General features: G+C 47.3%; 1 long non-coding RNA gene across 3 annotated transcripts in view; it reads left to right on the forward strand.

Moving 5' to 3' along the window:
- The window catches only part of LOC140394235 (uncharacterized), a 71795-nt gene extending 52289 nt beyond the window's left edge, over window positions 1-19506 (forward strand). Inside the window, exons 5-6 of one of the 3 annotated variants that reach the window (XR_011935836.1) lie at window positions 18180-18399; window positions 18648-19506. This is a non-coding gene — a long non-coding RNA (uncharacterized lncRNA). Of the gene's footprint in view, window positions 1-664; window positions 1183-18179; window positions 18400-18647 lie in introns of those variants that run through there. The other 2 variants (XR_011935837.1, XR_011935835.1) reach the window with 2 other exon arrangements.
- The last annotated feature ends 343 nt before the right edge of the window (window positions 19507-19849 follow it).

Raw genomic sequence — 19849 nt, forward strand, 5'->3', positions numbered from 1 at the left:
AATTGATCTCCCTGTGGCGCTCGTGCAATATGAGCTCCCCCGCTGATCAGCGAGAGCTTAAAGAATCAATCCATAACAGCCGGCCCAGATTGGGACCGGCATGATCAGTAGTCCCGGTTGGGATCCATGTGTTGTATGCTGCGTTGCGGCCTTTTCTTTTGATTGGAAATGAACCTCCATTTTGAATCACCATCTCTGGTCTCCTGAGCTTTTATATGGACATCCTTGTGAAGTATTCGCAAATTGAGAGGAGGCTCTTTACAACTGGAAATACAGTTGTAAAATTTTGAAGTGCAATCAATTCGTAATTAGGGGGAAATTAGTCCAAGTTTACACTGGTTCCGTACTTGCCCTTTGAAGTGGCGAACTCTTAGGAGTCCACCATGCTGCTTTCGGAGTAACGCACTCTAGAGGTTATGGCCTCTCCAACATACAATAGCAGCAAAGGCTGAACATGTTGCTGCTGGTGGTGGCATGGAAAACTCTGGCCCATTGAGTGTAAAATACTAGAATGAGGTGATTTTAGAAAGATGTTTTAGAATGCCTTTCTGAATGTTGCCTTTATGGATCGATTGTAATTGGTTTCCCTGTATTAACAGTCAATTTGCATTTGAACAATAACCTGTATTTATACAGCCTCTTTCCTGTAATAAAACATCCCCAGGTACAGCACCGGAGCACGATAAAACAAAATGTGACATCGAGCCACATAAGGAGATATGAGGGCAAAGAGATTTTGGCTTTAAGGATTAAAAACAAAGAAAGCAAGTCAGAGAAATGGAGAGGTTCAGGGAGGGAATTCCAGAGCTTAGGACCGAGGCAGCTGAAGACACAGCCAGCGATTAAAATCAGCGATTTCCAAGAGGAAACAACAGAAATAATTCATAGAAAATGTCATTTTAATCTGACCCTTTGTTGGACACAAGCCCAGTTGCTGACTCTGTCAAATGTTTGCTTTTCTAAAGGTTGAGAAGGAAATTACTGATGCCATCTCAGGAGAGGCTTCTTTCTGCATGAGAGGGACCAGGCATCCACACGTGTCTGTTCAACAGTTACTACATATCTAGGAAATTGTAGTCATTGATATTCCCTCATCCTGTAGTGACTACAGAATTCTGTGACTTATATCTGATTTTCAAGTCCTATTCTCTCATCTGTGAATTAAAATATATTGGCACTGGCTGATCGAGCATTTCTGAACTTTTCATTTTACTTTTGCTCAACACAGCTAGTTTCAGCAATTCTTTTCTCTCTTCCTTGGAGGAAAAATTATTCAGGATGGAAGTAGTTTGGCCTTGTTTTCAGGTATAGTATTGGCAATGTTTAAATGAGCAAGAATTGCCAAATCAAAATCCGTCTTAGTGACTGGGGACCAATGGAGTCCACTTTGAACTCGGATTTGCCTAAACCTTTAATTCAAATGCCTACTCGCACTGAGCATCAAAATATTCCATTAGGCAAATATGTCACGTAATTTTCGATGGGGTACACTTTCAACTTTGCTGCCTAGGCTTTAGCCATTGGCTGGGTGGAGAGCAGAAAGATACAAAGGAACAGCAGCAGACCATTCAGCCCCTCGAGCCTGTTCTCTCTTTCAGTTAAGTCATGGCTGATCTGTCCATCAACTCTACTTATCTGTTTTGATTCCATATCCTTTAATGCCCTTGCTAAAAAAACTCTACCAAAACAAGTTTAAATTTTCAATTTTAACCTCAACAGCGTTTTGGGTTGCTGCCCTTTGTGTGCAGAAGTGCTTCTTGAAACCCCCCTGAATAGTGAACCGTAATTTTAGGATTATGCTTTCTAGTTGTGGATTACTCTACCAGATGAGATAGCTTCTCTAGTCTATCCCACGCACCATATAAAATACTTCAAGCCTCTTAAACAACAAAATTAAATCATCCCTTAATCATCGATACTGAAGTTATCCTTCTGGTGAGTTTGAGCTGCACTTCTTCAAGGACAATATATCCTTTCTGAGGTTTGATGCCCAAGACTGAACTCATGTATCTAGATACATTCCAATCAGAGCTTTACTTAACTGTAGTTTTGTAATTTTGAGGGCTGATGGAATGTTCCCCCCTGGTCTAGATGTATGTAGTTACAATAACACCCAAGAAGGTTAACATCATCTAAGGACAAAGCAGTCTATTTGATCAGTATTTTATCAAGTAGTATAAAGATCCACCCTACCTTCAGTGAGTACTGTGGTGAATGTATGGCATTAACCATTCACCATGTATGTAACTGTATCACGCTGTTGCCCATGAGGGCTCCACCTATGGACCATTGTAAGATATTACCTGTGATGTATCATGTTGGTGCCTTTGTGAGCTCCACCCCTGGCTCCTCCCCTTGAATGGAGGTATAAAGAGTAGTAGCCCTGTAAGCGGCTGCCAGTAGCAGAGCAGTTGCAGGAAGGCACTGTTCTCGTCGATTAAAGCCACAGCTTACTTCTACCCCTTGTTTCGTGTAAATTGATGGCCGCATCAATTTAATCGACTACAACACCACAATTGAATCGGCCCTCAAACCTGACCAACTGGAACTCGACCCGCAAGCCGCGGAGGCGAAAGCGATTTTTATGCACTGGCTCCGCTGTTTCGAGGCCTACCTCGCAGCCTCCTCCTCATCTTCCATCTCCGACGATCAGAAGCTGAGCCTCCTCCACGCCCGGGTGAGCCATCGAAACTCTGTTCAACTCGAGGAAGCTTCCACCTACGCAGACGCGCTCGCGATGTTGAAGCGCCAATATGTAAGGCCAGTGAACGAGGTGTTCGCGCGGCATCTCCTCACTACGTTCTGCCAACGCCCTGGGAAATCGCTGGAAGAGTACCTACGCGACCACAAAATCCTTGCATGAAGTTGCAACTACCAGGCTGTTACGGCCACTCAACATATGGACCTCGCAGTCCGGGATGCCTACGTGGCTGAAGTCCGGTCCAACTATGTGAGACAGCGCCTACTCGAGAAGGGTGCCCTAGACCTGGAAGAGACGGTAAAGCTAGCCTCCTCCCTAGAAGTAGCGTTCCAAAGCCTCAACGCATTCCCATCTGATCACGCGACCCCCTCGTGGACCCCCGACCAAAGAGTACCCCAGGCCTGTGCCGCGTGGCTGCCCGCCCAACACGGGGGACTTCCCTGCTATTTCTGCGGCCAGCATCAACACCCCAGGCAGCGCTGCCTGGCTCAGAACGCGAACTGCAGCGACTGCGGGAAAAAAGGACATTTTGCTAAGGTTTGCCTGGCTAGGTTCAAACCCTCAAAATCGAAGGCCCGATCCTCAGACTCACAGGCCCGCAGATCCCGCAGTGTAGCAGCTTGCCTGCCGGCTCCGTCCCCGGACGCGTTATCGGCCTCGTGCTGTCCGTGGGGGCAGCCATCTTCAAATCCACACAACGTGTGTGACTCATGGGGGCCGGCATCTTGGCCATCCTCGCCCACGCGGCCCGCCACGTGGGACTCGTGGGGGCCGCCATCTTGGACGCCACCTTCCTCGCCTCCAGACACGTGCGACCGATAGGGGCCGCCATCTTGGCCGCCATCTGCAACGCCGCCGACACGTGATACCGACGGGGGCAGCCATCTTGGGACCACCCCAGCACCTCTGACCACACCGGCTACCCGCAACTCAGCGCGGTCACCCTGGACCAGTCGCGACCCAAACACCTCCGGAGCTCCATGATGGCTGTCCGGGTAAATGGACAGGAAACACCTTGCCTGGTCGACTCCGGGAGCACAGCGAGCTTTATTCACCCAGACATGATAAGACGCTGCTCGCTCCCAATCTTCCCAGCACACCAAACCATCTCCCTCGCTTCTGGATCGCACTCGGTGCAGATCCGGGGGTGCACTACCGCAACCCTAGCAATACAGGGCGCCAAGTACGCCGATTTTAAGCTATATGTAAACCCTGACCTCTGCGTTCCTCTCCTGTTGGGACTGGATTTCCAGTGTAACCTCAAGAGCCTGACCCTGAAATTTGGCGGGCCCCTACCCCCACTCACCGTATGTAGCCTCGCGACACTAAAAGTCGACCCACCCCCGCTCTTCGCAAACCTCACCACCGACTGTAAGCCAGGCGCCACCAGAAGCAGGCGTTATAGCATTCAGGACAGGACTTTTATCAGGTCCGAGGTCCAATGACTCTTGCGGGAGGGGATCATTGAGGCCAGCAATAGCCCCTGGAGAGCTCAGGTGGTGGTCATCAGGACCGGGGAAAAGAACCGGATGGTTGTAGATTACAGCCAAACCATAAACCGGTACACACACCTTGATGCGTACCCCCTTCCCCGGATAGCAGACATGGTTAACCAGATCGCGCACTACCGGGTGTTCTCCACGGTGGATCTGAAGTCTGCGTACCACCAGCTCCCAATTCGCTCGGGGGACCGCCACTACACGGCCTTTGAGGCAGACGGCCACCTCTTCCACTTCCTCCGGGTCCCCTTCGGCATCACAAACGGGGTCTCGGTCGTTCAAAGAACCATGAACCGAATGGTGGACCAGTACGGGCTGCGGGCCACGTTTCCGTACTTGGACAACGTCACCATCTGCGGCCATGATCAGCAGGACCACGATGCCAACCTCCAGAGATTTCTCCAGACCGCCCAAACCCTTAATCTCACTTACAAGGAGAAATGCGTTTCCCGCACAACCAGGCTAGCCATCCTCGGCTACATCGTGGAAAACGGGGTTCTAAGACCCGACCCTGACCGTATGCGCCCCCTCCTGCAACTCCCTCTCCCTCACTGTCCCAAGGCCCTGAAGAGGTGCCTTGGGTTCTTTTCCTATTATGCCCAGTGGGTCCCCAACTATGTAGACAAAGCCCGCCCACTAATCAAGGCCACCACCTTCCCACTGTCAGCCAAGGCCCGCCAGGCCTTCAATTGCATCAAGGCGGACATCGCCAAAACCGTAATGCGCACGGTGGATGAGTCCGTCCCCTTCCAGGTGGAGAGCGAAGCGTCAGAGGTCACCCTCGCTGGTACCCTCAATCAGGCAGGCAGGCCAGTAGCATTTTTTTCACGCACCCTCACCGCCTCTGAAATTCGACACTCCTCGGTCAAAAAAGAAGCCCAAGCCATCGTGGAAGCCGTGCGGCACTGGAGGCACTACCTCGCTGGTAGGAGGTTTACCCTCATCACCGGCCAGATCGGTAGCCTTCATGTTCGATAATACAGCGGGGCAAAATCAAGGACGATAAGATCTTGAGGTGGAGGAATCTCAGTTTCCCACTGACAGGACGTCCTCCCCGACGCGCTCCACTCCATTAGGTCCCTCCTTTGCACGGCCACAAACGAGACCCCTCATAACCGCCTGTTTGTTTTCCCCAGGAAATCCACCTCCGGGGCCTCACTTCCATTCTAGCTGAAGACACCGGGGCCCGTCCTACTCCGCAAACACGTCAGGAGCCATAAGTCCGACCCCCTGGTTGAAAGGGTCCAGCTCCTACACACCAACCCCCAGTACGCATACATAGAACACCCCAACGGCCGACAGGATATGGTTTCCCTCCAGGTCCTAGCGCCCGCAGGCTCCACTACCACCGCCACCCCAACTTACCCCACCCAACCTACGCTGACCAGCGCCCCCGCCCATACGTGGCACCCGCACCCCCTCCCGCCCCCCATTCCCTCTTCACCGACCCACAGGAACGAAGGTCCGGAAGACACGCTCCCGGAGTCCACGTCTGTACCCACACCGGCAACGTCATTACCCACGCCCGCACAGATGAGTTCGACACCCAGGCAAGCTGCGATACCAGAGCTCCGGCAATCACAGCGCACGATCCAGGCGCTGGACAGGGTGAATTTGTGAACCCTTCACCCCCGCCGGACTTCATTTTTTAACAGGGGGTGAATGTGGTGAATGTATTGCATTAACCATTCACCATGTATGTAACTGTATCATGCTGTTGCCCATGAGGGCTCCACCTATGGACCATTGTAAGGTATTACCTGTGATGTATCATGTTGGTGCCTTTGTGGGCTCCGCCCCTGACTCCTCCCCTTGAGGGGAGGTATAAAGAGCAGTAGGCAGTCGCAGGCAGGCACTGTTCTAGTCGATTAAAGCCACAGATTACTTCTACTCCTTGTTTCGTGTGAATTGATGGTCGCATCAAGTACTATCTACAGCAGGGCTTTTAAACTCAGGGTCATGACCTGCGGGTCTGTCACTGGTGGGTATCGTGATGGTCGGAGAGTAATCGGTCGTGCCATTCCGGATCGCGGGGGAACCGCCCAATGACGAAAACAGGCTTTTAAGAATGCCGGCCACAACTAGCTTTTAAGTTGAGAGTGCCAGCTGTGACCGATCTTTAATGCAAACGATGGAGTCTGCCCGCCAGAAGGGGCGACAAAGAGCAGGTCACATGCCTGGCAAGTACACTGGCGTCACGTGCCCTGTACATCCGTGCTTTGGCAAAAAGTCACGAGGAGACGTCACAAGGAGACATCCCTCCATTTTGTAGCTGCCAGCAAGCAAGCAACAGAACTGTGTGAAGAACTGAAGATGTAATAAGGAAGCGAGGGCCAGAGACACAAACAGGCCAGGTTCTCACAACTAAATCTGCTGGACAGAGCTTCACAGGAGAGTCCACGGCAGGACAAAGCAGTGCTGATGTGAGATGTATACAAAGCTCCAGGGCCTCTGCTGAACAGTATCAGGAACAAAGCAGTATAAAAATTATTTCTTGAGGTGTGGTTTTGTTAATTTTGCCAATGCAAATCAGAATGCAAAGTCCATATGTGTTATATACAGGGAAGTATTGGCAAATAAACGTTTAAAACCCTCAAAACTTCAAAGGCATTTGAAGACTAAGCATGGCGAGTTTGAGGACAACGCTCTTGATTTTTGTCAAAGGATGCAATGAGAACTTAAATCATCAGCTGGAGTCCTTAGCAGAAATATAACATTGAATGACAAAGCAAGTGAGATCATGAGGACCAAGCAGGCTCACCTGTCACATTAAAGATACGAAATGATGGTGTGTCATGAAGGTCAGACAGCATTGGATTGGATTTTGTTTATTGTCACGTGTACCGACGTACAGTGAAAAGTATTTTTCTGCGAGCAGCTCAACAGATCATTAAGTACATGAAAAGAAAAGGAAATAAAAGAAAATACATAATAGGGCAACACAAGTACACAATGTGACTTCATAACCCAGGCATCAGGCGAAGCATACAGGGGTGTGGTGTTAATGAGGACAGTCCATATGAGGGTCGTTTAGGAGTCTGGTAACAGCGGGGAAGAAGCTGTTTTTGAGTCTGTTCATGCGTGTTCTCAGACTTTTGTGTCTCCTGCCCGATGAAAGAAGTGGGACGAGAAGGTCAGCTGGCCGGCCTGGGTCCCAAAGAAACTTTTGCAAGTATCTCCTTCACTGATGTAATCACTGCTTCTGAAGTGTGACCCTGCAGTAGCTTGACTTCTACCTATCTTGATTGATAAGGGATCTACTTTGATTAAGAACATCTTGCCTCTGTGTTGGAAGAGGTCTATCGCAAGATGTTCCCATGATCGTGATGGAAAGGAAGATTATACCAAAGGTTCCCTTGTCTCCAGATGATGAAAAGCGCAAGTAATATAGTTTGACAGAATCTCTTTCAATGACTTTAAGAGACTTGGCCACCAAACAGAATATCTTGCTCTGTCTCAACATTTTGTGATGCCTAAATATCCTCAGTGCAGTAAGCCTCATAGAACATAGAACATTACAGCGCAGTACAGGCCCTTCAGCCCTCGATGATGCGCCGACCTGTGAAACCACTCGAAAGCCCATCTACACTATTCCCTTATCGTCCATATGTCTATCCAATGACCATTTGAATGCCCTTAGTGTTGGCGAGTCCACGACTGTTGCAGGCAGGGCATTTCATGCCCTTACTACACTTTGAGTAAAGAACCTATCTCTGACATCTCTCTTATATCTATCTCCCCTCAATTTAAAGCTATGTCCCCTCGTGCTAGACATCACCATCCGAGGAAAAAGGCTCTCACTGTCCACCCTATCCAATCCTCTGATCATCTTGTATGCCTCAATTAAGTCACCTCTTAACCTTCTTCTCTCTAACGAAAACAGCCTCCGGTCCCTCAGCCTTTCCTCATAAGATCTTCCCTCCATACCAGGCAACATTCTGGTAAATCTCCTCTGCACCCTTTCCAATGCTTCCACATCCTTCCTATAATACGGCAACCAGAATTGCACGCAATACTCCAAATGCGGCCGCACCAGAGTTTTGTACAGCTGCAACATGACCTCATGGCTCTGAAACTCAATCCCTCTACCAATAAAAGCTAACACACCGTATGCCTTCTTAACAACCCTCTCAACCTGGGTGGCAACTTTCAGGGATCTATGTACATGAACACCGAGATCTCTCTACTCATCCACACTGCCAAGAATCTTACCATTAGCCTAGTACTCTGTCTTCCTGTTATTCCTTCCAAAATGAATCGCCTCACACTTTTCTGCATTAAACTCCATTTGCCACCTCTCAGCCCCGCGCTGCAGCTTATCTATGTCCCTCTGTAACTTGTAACATCCTTCCGCACTGTCCACAACTCCACCGACTTCAGTATCATCTGCAAATTTACTCACCCATCCTTCTACGCCCTCCTCCAGGTCATTTATAAATATGACAAACAGCAGTGGCCCCAAAACAGATCCTTGTGGTACACCACTAGTAACTGGACTCCAGTCTGAACATTTCCCATCAACCACCACCCTTTGTCTTCTTCCAGCTAGCCAATTTCTGATCCAAACTGCTAAATCACCCTGAATCCCATGCCTCCGTATTTTCTGCAGTAACCTACCGTGGGGAACCTTATCAAACGCTTTACTGAAATCCATATACACCACATCAACTGCTTTACCCTCATCCACCTGTTTGGTCACCTTCTCAAAGAACTCAATAAGGTTTGTGAGGCACGACCTACCCTTCATAAAACTGTATTGACTATCTCTAATCAAATTATTCCTTTCCAGATGATTATACATCCTATCTCTTATAAACCTTTCCAAGATTTTGCCCACACAGAAGTAAGGCTCACTGGTCTATAGTTACCTGGGTTGTCTCTACTCCCCTTCTTGAACAAGAGGACAACATTTGCTATCCTCCAGTCTTCTGGCACTATTCCTGTAGACAAAGATGACATAAAGATCAAAGTCACAGGCTCAGCAATCTCCTCCCTAGCTTCCCAGAGAATCCTAGGATAAATCCCATCCAGCCCAGGGGACTTATCTATTTTCACACTTTCCAGAATTGCTAACACCTCCTCCTTATGAACCTCAAGCCCTTCTAGTCTAGTAGCCTGAATCTCAGTATTCTCCTCGACAACGTTGTCTTTTTCCTGTGTGAATTGACGAAAAATATTCATTTAACACGTCTCCTATCTCCTCGGACGCCAAGCACAACTTCCCACTAATGTCCTTGACTGGCCCTACTCTTACCCTAGTCATTCGTTTATTCCTGACATATCTGGAGAAAGCTTTAGGGTTATCCTTGATCCTACCTGCCAAAGACTTCTCATGTCCCCTCCTGGCTCTTCTTAGCTCTCTCTTTAGGTCCTTCCTAGCTAACTTGTAACTCTTGAGCGCCCTAACTGAACCTTCATGTCTCATCTTTACATAAGCCTCCTTCTTACTCTTGACAAGTGTTTCGACTGCTTTAGTAAACCACGGTTCCCTTGTTCGACCACTTCCCCCCTGCCTGACAGGTACATACTTATCAAGGACACGCAGTAGCTGTTCCTTGAACAAGCTCCACATTTCCATTGTGCCCATCCCCTGCAGGTTTCCTCTCCATCTGATGCATCCTAAGTCTTGCCTCATCGCATCATAATTGCCTTTCCCCCAGATATAACTCTTGCCCTGCGGTATATACCTATCCCTTTCCATCACTAAAGTAAACGTAATTGAATTGTGGTCACTATCACCAAAGTGCTCACCTACCTCCAAATCTAACACCTGTCCTGGTTCATTACCCAGAACCAAATCCAATATGGCCTCGCCTCTCATTGGCCTATCTACATACTGTATCAGGAAACCCTCCTGCACACATTGGACAAAAACAGATCCATCTAAAGTACTTGAACTATAGCGTTTCCAGTCAATATTTGGAAAGTTAAAGTCCCCCATTACAACTACCCTGTTGCTTTCGCTCCTATCCAGAATCATCTTTGCAATCCTTTCCTCTACATCTCTGGAACGTTTCGGAGGCCTATAGAAAACCCCTAACAAGGTGACCTCTCCTTTCCTGTTTCTAACCTCAGCCCATATTACCTCAGTAGACGAGTCCTCATCAAACGTCCTTTCTGCCACCATAATACTGTCCTTGACTAACAATGCCATCCCTCCCCCTCTTTTACCACCTTCCCTGAGCTTACTGAAAAATCTAAACCCCGGCACCTGCAACAACCATTCCTGTCCCTGCTCTATCCATGTCTCCGAAATGGACACAACATCGAAGTCCCAGGTATCAACCCATGCCGCAAGTTCATGCACCTTATTCCGGATGCTCCTGGCATTGAACCACCTTCCTGCCTGCCGGTACACTCCTGCAACTTTGAAACCTTACTCATGACCTCACTACTCTCAACCCCCTGTATACTGGAGCTACAATTCAGGTTCCCAAGCCCCTGCTGAACTAGTTTAAATCCTCCCGAAGAGCATTAGCAAATTTCCCCTCCAAGATATTGGTACCCCTCGGGTCCAGGTGTAGACCATCCCATTTGCAGAGGTCCCACCGACCCCAGAATGAGCCCCAATTATCCAAAAATCTGAAACCCTCCCTCCTGCACCATCCCTGTAGCCACATGTTCAACTCCTCTCTCTCCCTATTCCTCATCTCGCTATCACGTGGCACGGGTAACAGCCCAGAAATAATAACTGTGTTTTTCCTAGATCTAAGTTTCCACCCTAGCTCCCTGAATTCCTGCCTTACATCCCTGTCCCTTTTCCTACTTATGTCGTTGGTACCTATGTGGACCACGACTTGGGGCTGCCCCCCCTCCCCCTTAAGGATCCCGAAAACACGATCCGAGACATCACGCACCCTGGCACCTGGGAGGCTGCACACCAACCACGAGTCTCTCTTGTTCCCACAGAATCTCCTACCTATCCCCCTATCTATGGAGTCTCCAATGACTAATGCTCTACTTCTCCCCCCCTTCCCTTCTGAGCAACAGGGCCAGACTCTGTGCCAGAGACCTGTACCCCATGGCTTACCCCTGGTAAGTCGTCGTCCCTAACAGTATCCAAAGCGGTATACTTGTTACTAAGGGGAACGACCACAGGGGATCCCTGTACTGACAGCTTCCTCCCAGCCCCTCTCACCGTCACCCATCTATCTTTATTCTTCGGAGTAACTACATCCCTGAAACTTCTATCTATGACCACCTCTGCTTCCCAAATGATCCGAAGTTCATCCAGCTCCAGCTCCAGTTCCCTAACGCGGTTTCTGAGGAGCTGGAGATGGGTGCACTTCCACACAGATGAAGTCAGCAGGGACACTGACGGTATCCCTCACCTCAAACATTCTGCAGGAGGAACATTGCACTACCTTCCCTGCCATCCCTTCTAGATAAAAAAAGAAAAAGAAAGAAAGAAAGAGCTTACCTGTTATTCACTCCCCTCCTCAGCAAGCACTTACTCGGCAACCTCTGCGCCCCGCACGATAACACCTGAGGGAAAATAAAAGAAAAACTACTTACCAGTCACCAGCCAATCCCTTACCTGCACGCTGTGACATCACTGTTCAACTTCTTTCTACTTCTACCTGCCCTCGAGCCTTACTCTTGATCTTTACAGCGGTTGGTTTTTTTTTTGGTTAGAGGAGGGAGTAGAGAGGGAAACACTGAAGAAGTGTTTCGGGTTTAGGTGTCACTTGAGAACAGCTCCTCCACAAACCACCTTCAAGTTAGGGTGAGCACAACGGACGTATGAAAATCTCCCCCACAACAACCAATCAGCAGCTGCGCTCTACTACCCTCTGCTGGATGCTTGTCTTCACTTGAACAGCTAGGGTTTCTTGCTCAGGTACACCTTCAAGTCAGGATGAGCACAACGGACGTATGCCAAATTCCCCCGCAACAACCAATCAGCAGCTCCGCTCTACTGCCCTCTGCTGGATGCTTGTCTTCACTTGAACAGCTAGGGTTTCTTGCTCAGGTACACCTTCAAGTTAGGATGAGCACAACGGACGTATGCCAAATTCCCCCGCAACATCCAATCAGCAGTTCTGCTGTACTGCCCTCTGCTGGATGAACTCTCAGAACTCTCAAAATGACCAAACTCCAGTCACAAATGAGTAAATCACCAATGATACTGAGGTGTCCTCTCTATTCATAGTAATTCTTCATCAGTTTTCTGTGCATCTCTGATTTAATTTAGTTGCTGAGTTGCTGCTGGTAGAGTTGAGGTTGTTGTCGAAGCTGAAGTTTCTACCTCTTCGACAAGGGCTACATCACCTTGTTTGGGTTTTACCACTGGACAAAGGACAAAGCATCTGTTGTATTCTGCTGCCTTCCCAGGACAGGCTCTGTCTTTGCATCAAACCTCATCATGATCTTCAATACGAATCGTTGTACTCGTGGAGGCATTTTTGCTCAATCCTTAGAATTTAAGAGTGTCATGAAGGGTTGGTGGTCTGTCTCTACCTTGCAGTGGAGACAAAGAACATAATCTGAAAACTTCTCACAAGCCCCTGTAGCAGCTAATGTTTCTTTCTCTATCACTTCCTATCTCTGCCTAGTCTCTGTGAGTCAGTGAACAGGATTTATACGAAACTGATTTATGCTTTCCATCTGTCTGAATCTGAAAGAGTACAGCTCCCAACCCTGTAGGAGATGCATCTGCAGCAATGGTAATGGGTACTTCTGGGTTAAAATATCAGGTGATATCAGTATCTCTTTGACTTTCTCTAAAGAACTCTGCTGTGCTTCCTCCCAGCAACCTCCCAGTAGCATCTTGTTATAGCAGTTGATGGAATAGCTCACTGATGACAGCAAAGGTTGGGCAGGAATCATCCAACTTAGAATAGAACCATAGAATCCCTACAGTGCAGAAGGAGGTCATTCAGCCCCTCGACCCTCTGAAAGAGCACCCTACCTATTCCCACTCCCCCACCCTATCCCCACAACCCACCCTAACCTGAGCATCTTTGGACACTAAGGGGAAATTTTGGCACGGCCAATCCACCTAACCTGCACATCTTTGGACTGTGGGCGGAAACCAGAGCAGCCGGTGGAAACTCACACAGACATGGGGAGAATGTACAGATTCCTTACAGTCACCCAAGGCCGGAATTGAACCCAGGTCCCTGGTGGTGTGAGGCGATAGTGCTAACCACTGTGCCACCGTGCTACCATTTACCATACCCATGAAGCTCTGGAGCTCAGTCATGTACTGAAAAGCTGGAAACTTCTTTGATTGTTCTTCTCTATTGTGAATCAACTCTGACGCTGAGTGTATCCACAACATGCCGAAGGTACTTGACAATCGTCTGCGAGAATCTGCAATTAAGTCCTGATTCCTGGAGGCATCACAGCACAGCCCACACTCTCATGTCATGTTCTGTCTGACTGGATCCATGGATCAGGACATCATCCATGGGATATACAACCCCATTCAGTCCTCCTAGGAATGCTTGACATTGTCCTCTTAAAATATTTCTGGCACTGATGTGATGCTGAAGGATAGGTTGTTGAAACAAAACTAGAATCTGCATCTAACTTAGTGAAGATTGATAATTTTCCCAATTTTCCTGAGCTCTCATCCACAGATGTCATAGGACGATCTTTGTTTCCCACTGCTTTGTTTATCTATGTAAGATCTATGTAACTCCTGACAGATCCGTTGGTTTTTGGCTTTGGGACCATCACAGAGCACCAGTTTGTTGGTTCTGTCGCCAAGGAAATACCCTCTTTCTTCAATGTAGAGTTAATTTCTTTCCTTACCTTTGGCACATGTCGGTGTAAAGAGACACATTGGCTTCATTCAGGATGTAGAATGATGTTGTGTGGCTGTCTTCAGCTTCCCTAGTTCTGTGAGCAACTGTGGAAATTCTAAACTTTTTAGGCTGATTGTCTTGGCTTTCCCGTTCCTCTACTCCGCAAATCAGATGTAAGTTAATCTAGGCTTCCCCATTTCAGAGTGGAGAACTCTTTAGTTTCAGTGACTTTTCGCTCCCTGTAATGAATGATTGCATTCGTGATGGCTGAAGAGAACTAGGGCTGGATTCTCCGTTTAAGCAGCTAAGTGCCGGCTCAAACAGAGAATTCGCAGGAGGTCTACAATGAAAAAATCGGCGTCGAACCCACACCGATTCCGGGACTGCTGAGGGGCTAGCAGCGGTGCCAGGTGAAATCACTGGATTTTTAAAAATAATTCTTTGAGAGATCTTTGAGAGAGAGAATTGGAACTCTTCCATCCAGGCTTGAGAACAAAAGGTGAAATGAAAAAGACCAGCCTTGGCACTGAAAGGCATCTCAGAAGAAAAATATCCAATCGCCACCTGTTGCCGGGGCAGAATACAGCCTTTTTGGATAATTGATTGGCCACCAGCCAAGTGAATCAAATCAAGTCAGCGCTGATGTCAGCCAATCTGCAATCACCAGGCTAAAACAGCCTTCTGGATCCTGTTGTTGGAATTAAAGGCGTCTGCACTTGTGGCTAACTTAAAGCACGTTTTTGTTTTCGTCTGCTAGGTTATCTGCACTCCAGTAGATTCCACTTGGTTTCTGAATCTCTCCAAAAAAAGATCGTCACAATATCGGTGATATCTTCTACTTCATGGAACTTACCACCTTTCAAAGATTTATCTTTTTTTTAGTCTGTAGAATTGACCCTTCTCCCGCAAAAATGGCATTTGGCCTCTTTGCCAGGACAGGTTTTGTGCCTATAATGATTATGGTTAGTTGGTAAGGTTGATGAACCCTCTTCCTGCCTCCCCTGCCTTTGTACAGCCACCTCACTGCTTTTAATTTTATCATACTTCACCAAGTCAGTTGTATTGGGGATATGTTTCTCCCTGTCACCCGAATCACAGGTCAATTTTTCTTCCTGACCTCAGCTTGTCTTTAGTTAAATTATCTCTCGACTGCACATGGTCGTCAGACAATGTTTCATGCAAGACACCAAAAGCAGTTCTGTCCTTGATTAGTTCATTTTTTAAGCTGACATATTCACAGTTCCCTTTCAGTCTATGCAGATCATTGTTAAACATATCAACATGTCACCCTTGTCATTGGGTACACTTGTTAAATTTAACCTGCTCAACAATGGTATTCTTTTGCAGATTGAAGGTGGTATCAAGTGCTTTTATTGCTTCATCATATGTGGATGTTTCTTCATTGATCCCTTGTTTGACTGGGATATCATCTGCACAGCCACCAATTGTGTAGAATAGTGTACTGACCTGCTCACTGTTTAGCTCCACCACAAGGTCTAATGTGTTGCAATGTAAGGAAATCTGTGGCACTAATTGAGTCAAGCTTCTGCTTGATTGAGACCTGCAACTGTTCATAACTTTCAAGCAATGACAGAGACTTTTCCATACTTGTTCTTTCAATCGCTGCCACCATATGATATTCTTGGTCTTGTTATGCTACCACAGCATATTTACAGAGTATGGTGAGGTAAGAAAAACATTAACTTTATCAAGGAACAACTTACTGTGGCTTCCTTGTCATGATGTCTACAAGGGAGAACAAGATCATGAGACATTGCATCACTTCCTGTGATGACGTGTACTGTGTCTCATTAGCACATCACAGTTAGAATGAACCCCTTATACTACATTATTTAGCAAGGTTTTAAATTAGTTTTCCTTCAAGATGAATGTGAGTAGTTGGGAAGTGTTTATATAATGAGGATCACATCTGTATGGAATAGACTGTAAGGAAAAGGTTATATTTTCCTGTCTGGCACTCCAATATATTAATATGACACAACATACAAAATTTAAAATATACACCGGAATTGTTCAGTCATTGGGATTCTCTTTTCCTGCTGGCGGTGCACACCCACCCATGGCTTTCCCAGTGGCGTGGGGTGGCTTCAATGGGAATCCCATTGACAAGCGGCGGGAAGAGAGAATCGGCAAGAAACACGCAACTGGGGGTCTGAAGAGTCCTGCCCATAATAGATACAATGGCAAAAGAGTTAATATATAAAAGTATTTATAAATTCATTTGAAACTTGCTTTGATTTGATTCAATTATGAATTATTGGTAATCAGACTATCGCAAGAATTTTAAAATATATCTTTAAATTTTGGGGGCGTACTACCCTGATTTCACCATATGGATTTAATCTTCCACAGACACTGACTGTTTGACCACTTGACTTTTTTTTAATATTTAGATTTACAATAGTGTGGGGCATTTGCACTTTGGTGCTTTTTAGTGTTTTGTTTTCAGCTAATTCTTCAATTCTTTCTCCTTCCTTTCCTAAATGTGTTAGCTCCACAACCGCCATGCCTGCAGTGCCTTGCTGTACTGAATAATTCTCACCTCAGACCTTAGACAATCAGGTTGTGATTTCAATTCCCCTCACACAGCCAGCATGGTACAAGAGTGGGGTTAAGATTAGGCTGAGGCAATGTTTCACCAAGTACCCTTTTCCTTGCTTGATGCTCGTTCACCTTCACCAGTTTTCAGCCTGCTGTGTCCCCTGATTCAGGAAATTGGGGGCCTATTGTAAATGCAAAGATCATGGCACATTGACATCAAATACGCCATGATGTGATTTTACCAAAGAGACAGAGAAATCCCCACAGTGTATGGAACCCACTGAAGAACCACTAGACACTATCCTGACTTGAGACCATATTGCTGTTCCTACACTGTCGGCAGGTCAAAATCCTGGAACTCCCTTCCGAATAGCTCCGTGGGTGTACCTACACCACATTGAGTGCAAAGTTTCAAGAAGGTGGCTCACCACCACCTACTCAAGGGCAATTAAGGATGGACAACAAGCAATGCCCAAATCGCTTGGCATTCCAACATATTGATATGACACCACATACCAAATTTAAGATATAGGCCAGAATATTCCAGTCGTTGGGAATCCCCCTGCCCTTGCATGGAATGGATAAAACTTAAGGAGGAGCCAACAAACCAGAAGACATCAAGGCAAGGTTTAAGTACCATTTCTGTCAGAACCTTGTGGGCAAGATGGAACAAGACTGCTCATCCAAGACCCCAAAAGGTTTCCTCCCTGATCCTGGCCCACCCCGAATTGCACTGGAATCTCTCGGCCACTCACTCCAAACTTCCAGAGTCTTCCGCCCACTGACCGCAGGTGAACATTCCCATAGGTCTCGGTGCTGAAGCCTCCTGCCAACAGATTTGTGATCCTGCTGACCAACCAGGTAATGAATCTGGCTGGGTGTCAGGTGAAACTTTGGGAGCATTTATTTAAATGAGGCACAGTTGTTAATATTAGAAAGTTTACATGCCCCCCGGGCAATCTGAGTGTGTTGCCCCCTTTGGGATTCACTTATACTGAGCACTCTTTTCCCAAATGAGATTTTATTTATCTATGTTTGTTTGTATATTTGCTTCAAAAATTTAAGGTTTTGCAAACAACAAACCTGATTATGATGAAGAATGCAAATTTACCAGTGATTATGCAGAGAAACTGCAGACTCGCACAACAGTTCCCTAGTGGTGTAGAGTGAAGGAACCTTCTCTGTGCAAGATTCAAGTACATGTATCACCACCTTGTGTTGAAATGAAAATAGCACACCTTCAAAATGCATTCCTGGATATATCAGTGTTTTTTTACTATAGAGTACAAGTAAAGCTTTTCACACCCACAAAATACGGTTTACTGACACAGTCAGATTATTCACATTCAATAAAAGGTTTTTGATCTATCGATATTATCCCAAAGGAAAAAACAGTTCAAAATTGTCAAGTCTCCAGTAAAAATCGGTAATACCGACACTAGCACTACTGGAGTTTCATTTCAAGGTATCCAAGTCCATTTTGGACAAGCTTTATTGCTACCCTTCATTTCCAAGGTTTGGGAAAATAGCCATTTTTGCATCTTTGTGCTGAAAGTTTATGGTTGGATTTTAGATTACATGTATTTTTCTGTCGAACTATCTGAATGACGCCATGTATTCACCAGTTAGTTCTGTATTTCATTTATCTCATTTATCGCACAGCAGAAATGACTTGTTGAAAACTAGAAAAGTTGAAAACATCTCGGAACTCACAAGAGTTTCAAGAGGCATAAGGCCCAGATACCTTCTGGAACTTTCTCAGATTTCTCAACCCATCAGCTGAAGTAAAGCATTAACTGGAAGCATCGACACCACAGAGGCAGCAGCTAACAATCAAACACCCAGGAGCAGGGCTCAGCACTCGGGACATCCCCACCACCAGAAGGTGAGTGCATGGATCGGGGAGAGAACCTGCCCCTGGTCCAAGTGATGTTCCCGGCAGGGGTCTGGGCCCGGAACCCAGAGGCCCCAGCTGTGGCCGGATGTTTGTTTGCAAGGCGGGGTCCTCAGCATATCCGGCTTGTTGGATGGCACCCTGTGAGATGGGAGGGTGGGGGAGACTTGGGGGATTTGGGGGTCCCGGTGAGGAAGCCATATTGATTGTCTGTCTCTCACCTCTCCAATTCCTTACAGATATCACATGATGGATGATATTGTGGACCCCGCAGCAGCTGCCCTCACGGTGCTGGTGGCAGGCCAGGTGGCCAGATGCTGGAGAAAGCAACGGCAGCAACGCTGACAGAGGTTCCAGGTGGCTGCCAATGTGCAGGGGTCTGCCCCACACCCTGAGGCCCAGGCACGCATCAGGCCAGCGAGGGATCCAGAGGGGGAGGCCGGCGACAGCCCAACGTATACAGGCGTCGCTGGTTGTTCAAGGAGATGTCAGACAGCATGTGCCACAGGGGTCTCTGTCTCAACAAGGGGAAGGTGCAGCATATGTGCCATGTCCTCCTGGAGTTGACACCACATGGAGGAGGAGGCTACTTGCTCCTGGTGGCCATCAGGTTCACTGCAACCCTGAACCTTTACGCCTCAGGATCATTGTAGGGATCAAGTGGAGACTTGTGCGGCATATCCCAGCCAACAGCCCAGAAGTGTATCCATGAAGTCACGGATGCTTTGTTTGCCTGGACACCTGACTATATACACTTTAATCTGGACTACCCATCAGGCGGAAGGTACAAAAGTCTGAAGACTCGTACATCCAGACATAGGAACAGCTTCTTCCCCACAGCTACAAGACTCCTCAATGACTCCCCCTCGGACTGATCTGTTCCCTGTAAGAACACTATTCACAACGCCCTATGCTGCTCTTGCTCATGTATTTGCTTTGTTTGGCCCCTTGCTCCACACTGTAACCAATCACTGTTTGTTGATGAACCATTTGTCCATGTTCCCTGTTAATTATTCTTTTTGTCTACCATGTACGTACTGTGTATGTTCCCTCGGCCGCAGAAAAATACTTTTCCCTGTACTTCGGTACATGTGACAATAAATCAAATCAAATCAAACCAAGTCCATCAATATGCCAGTGCATGCAGGATTCTCCGCCATCACTGGGATGGCCCAGGTCTAGCAGGTAATGGATGGCAAACATGCCACTTTGCACGCACAGGGTGGTCCAGGAGCTCTCTTCATTAAAATGAAGGGATTCCACTCCCTGAACATTCAACTTGTGTCCGACCGCCACCTCAAGATCATGCACGTGTGTACACGCTTCCCAGGGAGCGTGCACAACAGCTACATCCCAGGACAATCGGAGGTCCCCGGGGTCTTCAAAGGACACCCCAGGATGACCGTTTGTCTCTTGGTTAAGGAGTGCCCATTGAGGTCCT

This window comes from Scyliorhinus torazame, chromosome 17 (genome assembly GCF_047496885.1).
Source record: "Scyliorhinus torazame isolate Kashiwa2021f chromosome 17, sScyTor2.1, whole genome shotgun sequence".
Classification (NCBI taxonomy): domain Eukaryota; kingdom Metazoa; phylum Chordata; class Chondrichthyes; order Carcharhiniformes; family Scyliorhinidae; genus Scyliorhinus; species Scyliorhinus torazame.